Below are 18,609 nucleotides of genomic sequence, written 5' to 3' on the forward strand. Positions count from 1 at the left end.
ATGGAATTTCATGAAACTTGGACACAAGGACCATTGGGTATAGGGCCAACAGAGATGGTCCGAAATTTGGGGTCAAAGGTCACCTGTGGGCCGTAATGGGCCATGTTGTGGAAATACGCAAAATGCTTCTTCTCCTACAGTTTCCATGGTACAATGTTGAGGGTTTGTCACGATAGTACTGTGGAAGTTTTACCTTCAGGGTGTTCATGAATTTGAGATCAAAGATCAACTAGGGGTCTTTTGTGGCCCGGGCCGCGGCCCTATATTTTCAAATTGCTCCTGTTCGTACAGTGTATGGCCAGTTATAATGAAACTTGGTCACAATGTTCCTTGGGATGAGAGTTACGAGGGGTGTTCGGAAAATTGAGGTCAAATGTCATTTAGGGGGTCACCGGGGTCATTCTTTGTAATATTTTCAAATATATCTCAATCTCCTCAAGATTTTGATGGATCATATTCAAAGTTGAACTGATAATTGTTGGATTGTGTATGAATAAGGTGATGTCTAATAATTTTTGGTCAAAAGTTAATTAATTACAATTAATCCCCATTGTTTAAAAAAATCTGAGCCTTCACCTTTGCCAAAGCTCCTTTAATTTGTCTCCCAGTCTCTGCAGTGTTTGTTTACATTTGTGGTTAAGCTCTGCAGAGGCTGTTAGTGGAATTAAAGCAGGACTGGGAGTTGTTATTAACTGTTGAACTGTAAGCATGAGAGCCCTATAGCCAATCAGCACTTGCCGATTCTTAGAAGTCTCTGAGCCTGAGGTATGTAGGCAGCCAGCCAAAATTTTGGCAAGGAGTGCTTCAGGTCTGCTCTGGTAGAGAGGAGAAAGTTTAATAGGGTAGGTCAGTGGTATTGTTTGAGAGAGTGGGTAAAATAGGATTTAAAGGGGCAAAATAGGAATTATAGCCAGTGGTGTGGCCAGGGTTCTGCTAACGGAGGGGGGGGGGGGGGTTATCCCTCATGGGCCCAAAATTGGTGGAATCTGAAAAATTGCCTGAAATTTGGTGGGCCATAACGTTTTGTGGGCCCTACATTTTTAAGCTCGAAAAGGTATGAGCTTCTGCACCATTGGTGCTCCAGTTGAAATTACGAACTATGCCCTGAAATATCTATGTTCAATAGTTTAAAGTTATTATTACTATCTATTTGCCCTGTCACTCATGAAATATTGTCTGTACGTAACTGCAGAGCCTACAATGATAAAATAAATTAAAAGTATTACACATGTTTCTTCTTTCCTTGTAATTAAGTCTGTCCAAACCTTTCATGTAATGTCCCCATTACATGTAATGTCCCCATAAGTTTTGGGCGTTTGAAATCACACTTGTAAAGTTCAAATGGAGATATCTTGAAACAGATTGTACTAACTGAATGATCATACAGGTTTCATGAAATACACTACAGTTCGACTACTTCACCAACGTCAGGCTACACACTTCACACAAGTTTAAACTTCCTGAAACTTATAATACTGTGTGAACAATGTCCTCAGACTTTGACCCGTGCTGTTTCAGATGACCTTTGACCAATACTAACAACAATCCCAAATCACTTGTATCTTAGGGGGAATCTACATAACAAATATGAAATGTCCAGTTATCCTTCTGAGGTTAGAGTGTTTACGAGCAAGGGTCACACACATGCTGCATACACACGCCATCACCATCGCATAGATTCCTTCTTCCTTCGGCAAGGAATCAGAAACAGATAAAGGCATTCTGTATGTAGGAAATATGTCGTCTTCTTCTGAACTGATGAATACAGAGTATATACAGTTATCTGTTAAGTAGACGAACTGTAGTGTTTTTCATGAAACCTGAAAATCACTGTAACTGGATAATTTTGTTTCAAGTTGAAACTTCTAATTTGCTTCAAGTCAATGGTTGATTAAGGGTAGCAGAAATTAAAGCCTCAAAAACCTTTCTTCTTAGGGAGTGGCCAGTAATAAGCTTTTCGTTTCAGCATGACATTTTGTGCAAGGACATGGTGAACAGGAAAGCACAAAATTGGTCAGATCGTAAATGATATCAATTGTTGTTATGAAATTGAAAACGATTTACGTTTTTAAGAACCTAATTAGTAATACCTGAAAGGTTACACCATGTCAGGGTAATATTTCATTGCTCTCACTATGTTGGTATACATCCCATACTTAATTGGTACAGGTTTAAGATGCTGTTTAAGATGTCATTTGTATCTAAGTTTCATCAGAAAATACTGCAAGATATATTAAACTACTGTGAATTGTCAACATAATAGACCTCGGTGATTTAACTTGACAAAAAGTACTTGACCTTAACCATTCACAGTTGCCCAAATAATGATTGTTAGTACAAGTACATTTAGTGACAGATATCGTCCAATAGGTCATTTGAATTCAACAGAGGTCAAAATCTGGAAACCTTGTAAGCTTGCAAATATAATTATTTCTATGACGAATGGCTTTTCTGTTACACTAAAGGTCATATGATGTGACCGTTCTTGTTTTAAGTGGCTGAGAGGGTCTCCATTGTCATTAATGACTGTTATCTGTAATTTAACATTCTGAAGGATAATACCTTTGCAATGTCCAAGTTATCTGGTATGATGTTCTGGTATTTGACTTTAGGACAGTTTTCTCAGTTGTTGTATCAATCACGTGATCCAATATACAGTATACATTTATAGGCAAGGAATCACTAAGTCTGCTGGCTTTCTGGTTATAATTACTGTCAGTCAGTTATTGCACCCTGCATATGACTAATCTTCAGTAATTGCTTGTGTAATCTGATTATTTAATCCAAATTGCTAAACAAGTAAAATAATGTTTTCCGTACCCTGGATCAATAGTCAAGTGCCACGAAGACTCACTATCAAGAGAAGTGACGCCCAGCAAAAGAAGAAAAAACAATTGTGTAATAGTTTTGGATAATATCCTTGTTTTTAAGATGTAATCGTAAGCTAACGTTGTCGTTTTTTTCTCCCCTCAGGGCGCCGTGGTTAGTTATGTTCCGGAGGTTATCAGCGACTATGTACAGCTTTCCATGCATGAGGGGCTTCGGAAGTACGCTCTGAAAAAGAAGCAGCAAAAGTCGCAATGATTTGCCAACAAGCCGTTTAATCATGCTTGACTTAAATGATCAGAAGAAAGCAATGTAATTCCTGTGAAGAGATTAATGTATACGTCTATGTTGTTTCCAACCATGGTATAAGACGGAATTATGCACACTTTAACTGAATATGAAATTCATTGCACACGTTTTCATTGTCTTAGGAGATATGAACAGTTTAGATCATTTTGGATTTTTGGCCAGGGATAGAACCCACGACCTCCCAGATGCTAACTTTCATTGCTTCTAATGTCAGCACTTTTAACCACTCGACCTTAGCACTAGCTATATAAATATAATCTACCCGTTAATTGCTGTTTTATTCTTTTTAGGATTATCTTTATATTTGATCAAGTATCTTTTCATACATTTGTAGGTCACATTTTGTTAAATCTGTTATGACTGTTTTTTTTTTACAGTGTTTTGTTAAACTATTCAGTTTATAAATTTCAAATTCGTAATGAAGAAGGGATAAGTGGAAAAATACAGAGCAGAATGAAGAATAATTCATCATTCTTTATCTGTAAGGTGTGTATTGTAATGTTTGTATCTTTATGATAACATCAGATGGATCATTTGATGTGGATCTTCTTGGACGTGTGCATGAATATGATGAATGATTTCAAATTGCAATATGAGATCAGGAATATTTCAATCTGAACTAACGACTTGTTTTGTCCTTTTCTTTGGTTGTTTGCTTTTTGACAAGGTTGTACAAGTTGCAATAGCACCTGGATTATTCGGACCACTTGAACTTAGATATCCGTATTAGAAATCTAACCATACTTGTGTTTCTTCATGCAAAGAAGGCTACTATCCGGCTTAGATGACTCGAGGGCAGCTCACCCCTTATAAAATGTTTCATTCGCACAAAAATTCGGCCCTCCACTTTAATCAGTCGTGGGGACTTTGCATTCCCCTCCCTCACCTTTTTTGAAATCATGTGCACGCAACTGTTAATACTCGGACTACCACCTGGAATGGAACTATTTTTAGGAGCGTAGGAGGAAGTATCATCTTTCTCGTCACGTTGTATAACAATAAGAAACTAATGCTGTATTTTGCATGATAACAAATTTGCAAACTGGTGGTCTACCGACTCTGACCGTTTTGCAATGTGTGCAATTTCATCGTCATTTTGATCTGGTGTCTACACTCTCGTAGATTCAGGATCTTGGGCATATCTGTTGGTGTTGTTTGACAATGGTGACGTTATATTTCGTTCCCAGTACTCAGGTCCTTTTGTTCATTGACTTTCGCATATTGATTAATTTTGTGTCGATATGGTTGATATTATTCAGTTGTCAGCGTCGTTGTTTATCTATATTAACCTTGCCTGCAGAGGGCAATGTCTCAACCCATCCCTTTTCCCCCAAAAGAAGTATTGACAACACTCCGCAATCTTCTGATCTTTCTCATGTAGCCAGTATACATTTGCAGTAGATGTACCTATTTAGAGTGTAGCATATAATTTAAGAACTGGCATGTGCTTGTATAACGCATCCTCTAGATAAATTAAATCAAGGTAAGCTGAGTTCAATTTCTGCTACGAATCGCATGTCTTTACAAGGATACAACACACAAGCGCATCAAAATGAATACAATGTACATTATTATCCTGTAATCCTTAAGGTAAATTACAAGATGGAGTACACAAAACAAGATAAAGACAATGCTAAGTCATTAAAATATAACACGAATGTTCTACTCAGTCTACTGATGCAGGAGGCGCGCCCATCTCACCCGTGCAGAACGGTCCCTCAGCCTATGAGTTTAAGAGTGGATGGTGTATTAAATAATCCCTCAGTTCCCTAAGGTCACAGGACCATGAGTGTGTGTGTGTGTGGGGGGGGGGGGGGGTCCGGCGTCTAGCAAGCTCTCCTAAGGGCGTCGTCTAATGAAAAAATCGACCGGTGTCTCAGTAAGACGTCAACTAAACCAAGATCAGCTAAGTAATGTTTGATAACAAAGCTAAACTGTGACAGAAACGGGGTGGAATATACACCGTCACACCCCTGGATCCACGCCTGCCCCTCAAACACCCTTCTAGAGAGCAAACCAAATCCAGGATTTTTCTCAGCAAACTGTCAACTGTATAGTGAGCTAGTTATGAAATGTTTCATAGTTCAGGTTAAATAAGGAAAAATAAAGTTCGCTCGGCCAAGGAAAAACCCTCTCCATTACACCCGTTTCAGTTTGTCAACATCATTGATCTGATGTAACGAACATCTATGAAACTATACGTCACAATATCTTCACATTGTGGCAATATTCTTCGTGGTTCTGATAAACCGTATGATCGAGAAGCTATTGCAGTTATTTGCAAATGTAATTGAATACTTTCTTTACAAAATTTGTTGAACATGGTTTCATTGTAATTACCTGCCATAGCAACCAGATTGTCACAGAGTATATAATAACAGAAATTATGGTATAGAAAACATCTGGAATATTTCGAACATAGTCTACTCGAAAAAGTGACATTACTTCCCCAAATACTTTTATTTCATAATAGAAAAAAACATAGAAACGATAAATATCAAGTACGCAGTACGTTCGATTCGTTTAATCATTTTAATGTATTCGAAAGCACATTTTTAGATCATAAACAAGATACAGTACTTAATTTGGTACACTGATAACATAAGTTAACCTTTTTAAGTTACTATGTATACTACGACCCGTTACGAGGCCGGGGTACATGTGCACTCTCCGCGGCTCCCCCACCCCCTGTTACGAGCTCTCCCCAGCTCTCTCCCCTCTATTAGAACTATGTGTGAAACTACTTCACAAGTTACCGGACATGGGTATTTGTGCTCCTTTCCTTAAGTTGTTGGTGACCCTTTAACCCAAAATGCCTGGCAACGGGTCTAAGTATACTACATTTTCATGAAAGCTGCATTTTACGAAATATTCTTACTTCCACCATTCTGACCAGTTCGCCTTGTTCGATGTATGAAATAAAACGGCTTTATATTGCCTTGTATTGGCTCCATTGCCACCCCAAATTTTGGATCATTACGGAAGTGGCAAATGCTGGTAAGTGTAGTTTCGAAATAAAACTGAAAGAACATTTTCCAGTAATTTAACTTGAAATGATCTTCAGACACTCGGGATTATAGCTTGAATGGTATCATACGTTACAACCAGTTTTGTATAAATGAAAGTATAAACGCAAAATGCAGCTTTTACATGAAGGATATCATGTCCACTACAACTTTCAAAATATTTATTACTTTACTATAAGAAAGTTTGCTTAATTCGATATTTAGCTCTAGTAATGAATGAATAATTGTTATGTTAGCAAGCATATTGTTAAGTTCACTGCGACATGCGATACAATTGAATCCTTGTAATAGTTTGTAATAATAATAACATATTACAAAGCGATGATATTGAAAAGCTCTTGCAGAATGTTTTGCAGTTATTTAATTGTTGATTATATTGTTACTTCTTTTAACGAGAAAAAATATCAAGCACTCTGGAACTTTTGAAAACGACTGAGTTTGTCCTTGAAATATTTGTTAATAATAATTTATTGTCAGTAATGACGAAGTCCCTATTTTGAAATAAAGGCTTTTGTGAAATAATTTTGGTATTGTTATTATAATTTACGGTTAATGTAATTTTTTGATGAGATAAAAAACAATCTTAATACAAATAATACAATTTCCACTATACTATGCATGGTAAATTACATTGCGTGATATTCCTCGTCAAATTTGCAGCTAATCGACTGATATTGCTCGCCCCTGAAAAATTTACTCAATGAAAACGCTCTTACATCCTGTATCAATAATATACGTTTATTAAAAAGAATATTAACTGCGCTGAAAATCTCGAAATATTCATAACATTAGAGTAACACACCTTTTTGTATTATCATTACTGGAGATGTGTTTTATTGAAAAGCTATAAAGAGCAGTTCAACATTGTTAGCTACTTGTTATTAATGATAAGACCTTGCCATTAACACCAATAAAATACAGTGTACTGTGATGTTCATCTTTTCACTCTTTTGACACATTTTCTATATATTAGGTCGGAATGCTAAGAGGCGAGAACTATACTGTTTTTTCAAAAGTAGATCTAACCTCCCTTAAACGTTCCAGATACTCCAAAGTATTGAAGAGTGCTTAATTAAATCATAACACAACATATTCAAAAGTAAGCTTTATTGTAATGAATACTGGGATAATACCATTTGTAGCGATACTTTATAATTACCTTTTTTGGCAAAGGAATGTATACTGCAATATAGGAGCGCAATTTGTTTATTCTGTAAATATAATACATTTACATTAAAACAAATGATAAAAGGAGCAATTGTTACAGACAAAAATAACTAAATGTTTCAAAAGCAGTCCGATCCTCCCATTTAGCATTCTAAATCTTCAAAATATTGAGATGGGCTAAGTTTTTCAAGGAAAATGTTTAAAAAAAAAGAAGCTATATACAGCAGCATTTCTTAAGCCATTGTTAATAATAATAAAATGCGTGTTTTGAAAAAAAAATAGCATCAGCACCGATATTTCCACATATGTCATTCTTCTAAAAGGTCATCACTACTTACGTGGAATTACATGTTCATATTAATTAACGTTTCACCTCTGCCATTAGAAATAATTACCAAATATTACGTAGCATATAAGTTACATAATATAATGGCCAAATGGAAGCTAGGTACAAAACACAACTTCTTTAGATATTGTAATAATTTATAGTATGCTGTTATAAACATTGTCAAGTCTTCTGACATTTTGAAGATGATTAATTTTCTTTAAAGGACTAAAGTTACTAAAAGTTACAAAAGTAAGCGAACAGTCTTTCTCTATATCTCTTACTCTGTAAGTTTCGAACCTGTTCCAAAATATCAAAAACTGACACCTTAGATGATGAAATTAAAAACTTAAGGAAATCCTAGGTGAAGTAGATGGTACGACATATGGTTCTTAAAGCTGTATAATGAATGGCAATCATTTGACCATCTACCATATTTAGATAACAGAGTAAATTTAAACCTTACATATGACTAAACTAAATGATGTATAAAGCACCTGGATTGTTATAAAGTGAATAGTTATATCTACATGGATCTTCTAAAGGATGAATAAGTTGTAGTAAAGGTTGATTTATTAAAAGTTACCGTATAAAAAAGGATCGTAATCCATCACGCATTAATTTTGTAAGCAAAATCACAATCTGCTATTCTGATAAGTAGCTTTGCGCACACCTTGCCATGTAATTTACAATCACCATTTTCCTAAATTTTTTTCCGTTTTTGGAATACAGGTGGAAACACTTTACTAGTAAAAAACATCTTTGTCGTAGAACAAATGCAGTAATATTTTAGTTTCCCTGCAGGTCGGAAATTAATTATACTGTTAACTTCCCATTCACGATATATAACACTATTGAAAAATTCTCTTGTTCAACTTGGCTGTTGGCATCCATATTTATATTTTACTGATACCTTTAAATAAGTAACAACTCACATAAACCAAAAGAAAATACATCGTGGAAAAATATGTAAACGAAAATGATTTCAAAGCACTGATTACATTCACCACATAAACTATAATAATTAAATTCAACAGTGATTAATTGTAATTAATTTTCTACAGTTAATTTATATTATATTATTAATTTATAAATCTATCTACAGGTAATGTTATATGAGGATCTATCTGCAAGTTTTAACAATCGAATGTTCCTTACTCTATCTTTTCTATCAACTTACTATGCCTTACAGGGTTCCAGTGTAATTGGAAGCAGTAAGGCCATGTAGACCTGCATCAAACATTAAGTGGCAGGTTATGTTTAGCAGCACGATATTATAGAAAATATATAAAAATGATATTAGTGACTTGATACCTTCGATGCATCCCTTAGCCAGTTTCCATTAAAGTATTTGTAATTTTAATGTCTTTCAATGTGTTACTGTAACTCAAGTTCATCTACAGAATATAGGTGAATGCAAGTTCACACAAAAATAGTTCTTATCATTTCAGCTACTTTGAGACTCATAGAGCTAATCATTACGATGGTCCAAAATACAACCTTGCTAAGGCTGCGTCCTTAACTCTAAATACTTTGATTCATATGAAACGACAAGAGAATTTGAAGTTGCTAAGAATGGTCAGACTTGAAGGAAAGATAACCCTCAGTGAAATTCACGTTGTCCTGGAGAAATTTCCTGTTGTTTAACTCGAACAATAAAGAACGACCTAGACAAACGCTGAGCAGAGACACTGTCGGCTATATCGGCTTATGTTCTTAGAAGGCATTGTATGTTAGTTGCCAGTCTTCGTCGCTGTTGAGAAAATAAAGGGAGAGAGACGTTACCATATGTGTCAAATGATGACGTCATTTCTAAAAGCCAATTGATTTAAGTTGCTTTATTTATTACGGATATTCAATCTAGGCTGGTAGCTTTTCTAGTACCTCATATTTTAGAACATGAATATAAAATGGATTCAACATATATCATTTCTTGTAATAATCTCCATCCATTGAAATCATCATGTTCTTGTTCTCATCTTTTATGTTAACTTTCTTTTAATGTATTTATAAAGAAGGGGGTGTGGTCGTGATCATTTTACTTTGTATGTTATTTCTCACTTTGATTTGATTTATAAAAAAAACAACACATATGGTCTTGGGATAACACAGAAAAGTCTGTCCAGCAGACCTTAATCCTATGTTGCCCCTCAGTGTACATTTGACAGCAATGATTCCTTAGAGTTTTTATGTTTATATCCATGTTCATGGTGATTTTCACTAGTAGGTATTTTAAATAATTTCAGATCAAGACAAATAGCAATATGTTTACGATTTCTAAGTGATTGATGGAATGCCAAACAAAGATTTTTTTAAATGAATTTTTACACAAGAATTATATCAAATGTTATTTGTTTAAAATTTGAATGGTTTACATCATTAACATTTCAGTTCTCAAGTTCATTATATTACATAATAGTCTAATACCAGGATACTTAATGAATCGATTTATTTAGAGTCTGAAACTTTCGCAAGCTTAATTCCCCTCAAAGTATGGACCGTGGATTATGGTAAACATTGCAGCATTAGATTATTAGATTTGGATATTACGTTTATAATATTTCTCGGGCACGTAATTAATCACTTCACTGAGGGTTTGTTTCGACTAGTTTATGGGCAAATAAAGTGTGTGAGTGTTTATATACCTGTAATAATCGCGGAAGGTTTCGACCTATAAGAGAAACAGAAAAGTAGTAAAATAGAATTGTTTGGAAAATACTGAGTGCGATATTATTATTCGATAATATTGTGAGCTATAATATGCAGCATAAGAGACAACAAAGTGGCGATGCTGTATATAATACGTTATAAGGAGATATCATGATAGACTCTCGTGTAAAGATGCATTTACGTATCAAATTGTTTCATGGCATAGTCTCACTTTTTACTTTCCTTCAGGTGAAAATTAATTACATTAAAAAAAATAGTTGCACTGAGTTTCTATAAAAAATACATGTAGTAATTACATTAATCATCAGAATTTTGAAACAAATATACTTTCATATCACATCATGTTTAGCTGTCAAGGCAATGATACGGAAACAATTACACATAAAAGAGTATTGTTTACACTTATATTACACTCAATGTGTATGAATACTTTATATGCATACATCACAACATCAATGATGCGATTAGTATTTACAAGCCTATCAATACCACCCTACAATTTTCCATTACCAGTGAGAACTTGCAGAGCTTCCTTCATATCTGCACCCACACCACCCCACTACGACACATACACAAACATTTTCATATCTGACCAATATTCCGTGTTTTACCTCTTCGGCATAATCAGCATCTGTTATTTCATCACCAATTTCCAACATCTGTAAATAAAACATATAAATTGGTAAGGAACATTATGTTCAATGGATATGTCTACTGTTTTATTGTTCACTACAAATTTGTCTTACCTCACTATACACATGTTTCAACAAAAGTCTGCGTGTGAAATAAGACCTTTTAAAAGGACATATTAAGATGAAGGAATGTATTAGACAATATCAGACAATTTGGTTGTTTTAATAACATCAGTTGTAGAATGTCTTTGTTATCGAAGCGTTCAAGTTGTCCTCCTATCTAATGGTAGTGAAGGAAACACCTCCTACTTGGATTAGCATATGTATGATTCCTGAAATTACTGCCAGGAAGCAAACTTCTTTAATCCATAACCTCACACTAGTGAAGAGACGCCACAAGTAGGTGTCCCTGCACTGGTGTGGACATCTTATATATTACAATGATAAAGACAAATGGCAACTACAATGCATACTAAATGATGGACTTTTTATTCTCAACGGATAGCAGTGATTTTAAATTGTCTACGATATAATGAAATTATTTTCAGTAAACCTATATGCGTGATGACAACACACATTTGTTACTTACAGGAAAGAAATTCTCGAAATCCTCATTCAGCAGCCAGCGGCCAGACTGAAGGTCCAGAAGATAGTGGCGTTCATCACGTTTGTAAGGAAGCCAGAAAACTGTAAAAGGAATAGAACAAAATACTTTGGAATATTTTTTAAATATTTTTTTTATAACTTGACCGTGTGTTATAATTGACACCGAGCATCGTAGTTACTCTTATGAAACCTCACCCCTGTCACACCTTTTATATTCACAAAGAGAATATTGCCATTTACGATTACACTCACTTAATATCAACACATGAATTATGTGATAGGCGTACCACCCCTCCTGTCCTACCAAACTTGACATTTCCTAATATAGTCACAAATGTAAGCAAATGTAGCTTTCCAATGATACCCAATTTGTGTCAAACGAAGCTTGCATCCTCGAGGAATAAAAGATAAAAAATTCGAGGGTAATAAAACCTTCGAAAAATTGTTGTATTTACGGTAATGCGGCGTGACGTCAGTCGAGGAACTCAGCTCAATTACGAGACACTATGTTCACATTCTTAAACGTCTGAGAACACACAACATAACACTGTTGCAGCACCCGAACCGAATTGTACAGTTGCTTATAATAGCGTTTTCGACGTGAATATATTGCGCATTTATATGCATCTGTGTTATAACATGATAACACGTGTTATGCTAGAGGCACATTTTATTGCGGCCTGTGTTAAAAAAAATATGAAAATATAAAAATATAAAAATAAATAAATAAAATAAATAAAAATATTTTATATTCTATACAAATATAAAAAAATATATATATATAATACCACTACGAATTACTGTATTGTATCTTTAACATATCTAGCTCTCGCATGCTCCCAAAACATAACACGTGTTAGTGTGTTATAACATCCTGGCATATAAATGCATAATATGCTATACGTTAAAAACAAATATAAGCTCACACCTTTTCGGCTTGGGTGGTTGCAGCGCTTCGTAATAATTGAGATTTAGTATTTGGAGTTTTGTTTTTACGTAAATTTATCTCGTTACTGTTAAATATGCCGAACCGATATGTGGTATCAGGTTGCTCCACCACAAGTAAAGACGGATTTCTACTGCAAGCTTTTCCAAAAGATGACAGAAATCGAAGAATTTGAACACGACTCGCTCAAAACACTACACATACACAACGTTATGAGTGCCTGTAGGCCTATACTGTTGCCAAATTACTTGTTATGACCATAGCCCAGGCCTCCTTGATACAGCAAATGACGATATTTTGTTGGTTACCTAATATTTTGCACAAAACGTAAAGCCAGTTGGTTTGAGAACAATCAATTCTAGATCTGCAAGTTTTCTTTTGTGGTAAAACTGGCGTTGTGTTGTGATTTTACGTAACAGTTGGATGATACAATTACACGGTCTAGCCTGTTATACAACGTCTATTATAGTTAGGTCTAGGGCCATGTTACCAGTACTCCTATAGGGTTGTACTGTAACAGAATGTCACATTTTCCTTGCACTGTAAGACAAACAATTCTAGAAGCTTCGCTACGAAGTTAAGTAGCAGGATCATCGATATTCGAGATAATTTGAATCATATGAAGGTCTTAATAACGGTGGTTTTGTTTATGCTCAACCGACCAGTTTCGGTTCAGGGTCTTCCAACCGTTCTGCTCGGGGACTTCACTCGGCAGTGACGCGTCTCGGCCATCGGGATCGTTTTACAATTCTTCTGCAAGGGGCTCAATTGATAGGGAAAAACACCGACATTATCTTCATCACCCTCAAAACTATTCCCTGCTCTTCTTCCTCAAGAAAATAATTTTAGTCAAAGCTTACGAATGTCCTGAGAGGTAAAGTCCTATTTCCCCGGAATCGGAAGATTCGGGAGAAGACAATTGATGAAAAGAGTGTTGTGGTTACATGTTGTAAATTATATAACGCCGTATCGGTAAACAGCGGGGTGTCGGCTTTGGCTGAAAGGGTTCCTTTGATGACGTCAGATGAACTGCGGTGGGCAGCTTTGCCTTTTTTACGAGTGGCAGCTCGAGAGGTCTCTAGGGAAAACTTTTACAGCGAATTTCTGGAGTTTGAAGCCGTATTTACGGAAAGTTGTGCATGGGTGGTGTTGTAGTAATGTAAATAAACCATTCCGAAAAATGAAAATTTTTCATTTCATAACCTCTTTAAATATTCTGTCAAAATCAGGCATATCTCAGATTACAATTAGAAGGCTATTTTTTTTTTGGCAATTTAAAATTCAACCAGAATGCACTTTTGCATTCTGGTTTCGATGATGTAAACAAGAGCAGTTTTATTCATGAATCTGACGTAAAATGTACAATAAGGGCGTACAATGGTTTCACGATTTGACTTTTGATGACCCAAATGACCTCTACTTCCACCAAAAACAACAGGCGTCTTTAACTCAATGTGGTACTTCGATCTACACTCTGAATTAGAGGTCGACCCAAGATTCCAGTATTGTCATATCGTGTTTACAAGGTTTTCACAATTTGACCCCTGGTGAACCCAAATGACATTGACTACCACCAAAAACGATATACTTCTTATACTCAAAGTGGTTCTCCTATACACTAAATATGAAATGTGTCTTACCTTCTCTTCTTTAGATATCGTGTTTACAAGCTGGGCGTCACAAGCGCACTCCAAATACACACACGCACACACACACACGCACACACGCCATAATGCATAGGTAACGATTATCATCGAAACCAAAAATGGAGAACACTGGTCATTATAATCGTCAATGTCTTTTTTGTAATGTTCAGTAACTGTGGAATTGAAATTTTATGGAATATAAAGTGTGAGAACAAAAACATAAATTTGCGACAAGTATAATTATGCTCGGTCAACAATAGGAAGCTTTGTAGTGTTTGTACGTATTTATATGTTTAGACTTTGTGATGAACGAATACGCATAAGAAATCATGCTTAAAATATGGGTTCTATGTTTTTTCAGGCGTTCTGTTTCATATTAATTCCACCATTATCCTACTCCCCTGAAAGTGTGAAATGCACGTAGCCCACTTAAAATAATCATCAAACAAAATACTTGAAAACATAATCCTATTCAATGCACTTTGGTTTGCTCTGTTGGCATGGTGTGCTTTTATTTGACTAATAATGAATTCGTACTATAAGAGACCATTTTTAGTTCCGGTCCAATATCTTATAATATAATCTGAAAAAAAAAACACCCATTGCCTTGTGTGAGAGGTATGTTTGTGTTATACAAGATCATGTATAGTTCAAGGTTAGTTTTAGTCATTTTACTCCTAGCATTGCTTGGCAGCCCGCCAGAATCCGTATAGTTGTTGATAGATTCTACACGTCGTTGTGCGTTTTTCTGAATACGTTGTGTGCGTGACATGATATTATGTGTTCATATAATTTCGTTCAGCTGTGCGCGATGGTGATCGATTGGCCTGTCCAATCAAAAGTTCTTATCATTGGTCGCTACCGGCACTTCAGCCAATCAGCTGAGTTTGCGAACATGTTGGTTTATTCCAGTTTGCATGACTTCAAAGAAACATGTTTTCGTATTCGGGAGTTTTCAGTCTTAGTCCCGTAAGGACGTATTGTTTGAGTTCTCATTTCTTTAGGCTCTTTATTGTTAATCCGTTTCAAGGTTCATCCTATCTGTCGTTCTCAATTTGGAATCCGAACACTTATATAAAGTCTATCACAAAAAGTTAAGTATATGGTTCTTCTCCTGAACTGTTTCTTATATTATCTCGATATTTCGGACTTATCCCTCGGCAGAATAATCTCGTATAGGCGCCCACGCTAACCTGACATAAGTATCAACTAAAACCCCGCCTTACACTATCATCTATTCTGATTATTTTTCTGATTAACGAATACTAACAATTTCACTTAAGGAAGGCAAGATTTATGACATAAACACGTTGCCCTATATACAGGGAGCAATTTATAAATACATTTGCGTGGACCTGCTGTGGATCTGCTTTTGTGTTCATATTTACACTGGTTTTTTTTTAATGTTCAAATTCCATCTGACTAGACTCAAGTAAACATTAGCTAAGCTGGGCATTCCTGTTATAAGTTGATTATTAACAAGTTCCGCCTATAATCAAATTTCATGCAATAATCGGTGACGGACAGCTTCTCTTGATAACAAGGTTTAGGGTAGGCCGAAACTTCTGTATCACCGTTTATGACCAGTATCAAGTTTAATGACATCTTTCAATGCAACACATTTACCAAAATAGGACAATTTCTCTTACTTTGCCAGAGCGATTTTGCCGCTGATGTTACAGGAAAACTTAAACTTCATTATACTATGAACCTTGTTTCATTTATAGACATAGAAATAAGCTTTATTCAACTGTGTGCCCATACTGCAAAATATTATCGTTTTAAAACTAGCTGGTTAAACACATTTATTGCTTTTCCTTTGTGCAGAACTGAAGATGAAATTTGTAACTACTGTCATAATGTTGCAGTTGCTGCTTTGTATTAAATGTAAGGTGGTAAATTGCCAAGAGTTTTAATTGATGATTAAAACGGCCATGACTTCATGACCACTCACTCATTACATGTGTACAGTTCAATCCTATGATATTGCAAAGCCATACATGTGCTTTTGGTATTTTGGAACTTCATCAAATTTATGTATAACAGACAAGAACGAATTAAACCAGCGCCGCATTTAGTGAACAAGCATCAATTGAAATACTTCATAAAAACAACAATTATCACTAGCGACATGAAACATGATTCAACAGAAACAGAAGGTTAAACATCCTCCCTGATACCATCTCAATTGCAACTAGATTGATAAATTATCCAAAACATTTAACCTTAATAATAATCCAGTTTATCATTACTAAATAATCCTACTTTACAACATATTTTTCAATACACTTAACGTACACAGCAATCAATCTCTTTATGTTCTTGTAGTTCATTGATATTGAAGTACTGATATACCCAGGCTGGACTACATAAATTAAGTGTCAAATTTGACACATTGTGGACTCTTCAACCTTAAAATGTTGCAAAAACCTTTCCTTGCTCCATTCCAACTCTTCCTGATAAAGATCACTAGAATATCAATGAGAGCTTTATACTGCACCTTTGACATTCCTTGCTTTCATATTTGCCAGAGAGGAAGATGTACTAGTAGGTGGCAGCAGACAGTATTCAAAACTGCAAAAGAAAGTAATTCATTGTAATCATACATTTGACGTCACATAAAGTTCAAGAACTGTCCATCCAGTGTAGCTACTTACGTCATTAATTATCAACTACTAGGTGCCGCTTATACAAGATAAGCTAACGATGGGAGGATATAACAGTTTGCAATATTATAAGCTAACATACCTTAAAGCTGAATATATGATATCGTTTTTGAAAAGGCGATAATTTACCTTTGACACTATATTTTGGTCAGTGATTAACGCCATTGTATACCTGACCATACTGGCGGGGACTTGTCTGCTGGCATGGACAAGATCACAAAAGCTATGTAATAACTTTTAACGAATGGAAATGATTCGTATGTAATCTACATTCAATATAACTACACAACACTACCCATATCCACGGATTTAACACCCGTTTTATGCACTCACCCTGCTGGGGTGGGGAAGGCAAAAACATTATGCCATCCATCCAGGTAAAGGGTGGGGGGTGGGACGGTGGCCGACTCCCTTGTAGAAATGTTGGTCAAATGGATTGTGTTTGCATAACGATTCTACTGTTGCAACTTTCTAATGAAATGTCGAGGGTTTTTTACTGTTTTAGGCTGAACCACACACATATGTTATATACTGTACACTAGGGTGGTTTGGAATATTCCATGCCATTATTTTATTCTGGGGACTAACTCCCCCCCCCCCCCCCCCCTCGTACTCTCCCCCTAAAAGGATAAGCGTTTGTGCATCTACTAATACCACAAATACAAGAGTGTGTTCAATGTTAACTTGCATTAAGTAAAAATAATATTATCGTAGGCCTATCTTTTGTAAATTTCAAAACATAAATTGCAATATAGTGCCTGATTTCTCCTCTCTAAACCAAAAATCAACTCGGATATTGCCTCTTTCGGGATCATTGTAGAATTGTTTTCATCTGTATATTCAATTTTATTTTTTCTGTTTAAATTTTCCCCGTTATATATGTCAATTCCCACTAACATCAACTTTCAATACTTTTTTAGGGAAATTAAAAGGTTGATGTAAACATCCCTCACCCACAGCATTAAAATTGTGTTTTATCCTCAAAAAAATGAAGTTTCAATCGCCTACCCAATATATATGGGAAAAAAAATTGTTTCTCTATTTCTCGTATCATCAACCTCACCCGTTACTGTGAACATTCCTCTTTAAGAGCATACAACACAATATAACATGTACATTGATATGTCTTACTGCTATAAGGAAACGTCTTTTGAATTTGCCTTGTAACGACCACGAATATGATAACGTTATAACAGGGATCTGAGTTTGTAACAACTGGTTCTGCGGGCATATACACAATATGCTGCATTAACCTGCCATTGAAAATGAGTTACCGGAGAAACGATAAATCCTTAACGTTAGTTGAGACTATTACTTGTATATGGCAATATCCGTACCCCCATCCCCGCCCCCAGCCTCCGCCCTCCCGGGTTATTTCACAAAATTATTTAGCCCAAATCTCCTTACAAAATTGTTCTCGGAATTCTTTATTATGTTGGAGATTTTATTTTATCTACTTTCTTAACGTACACTTACTTAAGATCAAGAAAGTAAAAATCCTTGAAAAAGATTATACGCACAATGTCGACCAACAATTCAAACCAGACAATGTCTAGACGTATCCAGGTACTCGCTTGTTCAATATTCTAGGGGTTATATAAAGGTCACGCGCGCGCGTCTCTTTTATGGAATATAACTTCTTGTTACTGGGACGCGCGCGCCACACAACTTCTTTGCATTATATTGTTCAAATATTTGATTGACAGGTGATGAACAAAAGAAAATGTTAAACTATTGAAAGAGTTAGTAATAGGAAAGATTAGTGTACATCTTTAGGAAGAAAATGGCGC

General features: G+C 35.5%; 2 protein-coding genes across 11 annotated transcripts in view; both read right to left on the minus strand.

Moving 5' to 3' along the window:
- LOC139983650 (uncharacterized) overlaps positions 1 to 18,609 on the minus strand; it is a 468,492-nt gene that overhangs the window by 312,072 nt on the left and 137,811 nt on the right. The gene's annotated exons all lie outside the window — the stretch shown is intronic.
- Positions 1 to 18,609, minus strand: part of LOC139983718 (uncharacterized) — a 202,583-nt gene that overhangs the window by 46,197 nt on the left and 137,777 nt on the right. The window lies entirely within an intron of this gene.

Source organism: Apostichopus japonicus, chromosome 16 (assembly GCF_037975245.1).
Source record: "Apostichopus japonicus isolate 1M-3 chromosome 16, ASM3797524v1, whole genome shotgun sequence".
Classification (NCBI taxonomy): domain Eukaryota; kingdom Metazoa; phylum Echinodermata; class Holothuroidea; order Aspidochirotida; family Stichopodidae; genus Apostichopus; species Apostichopus japonicus.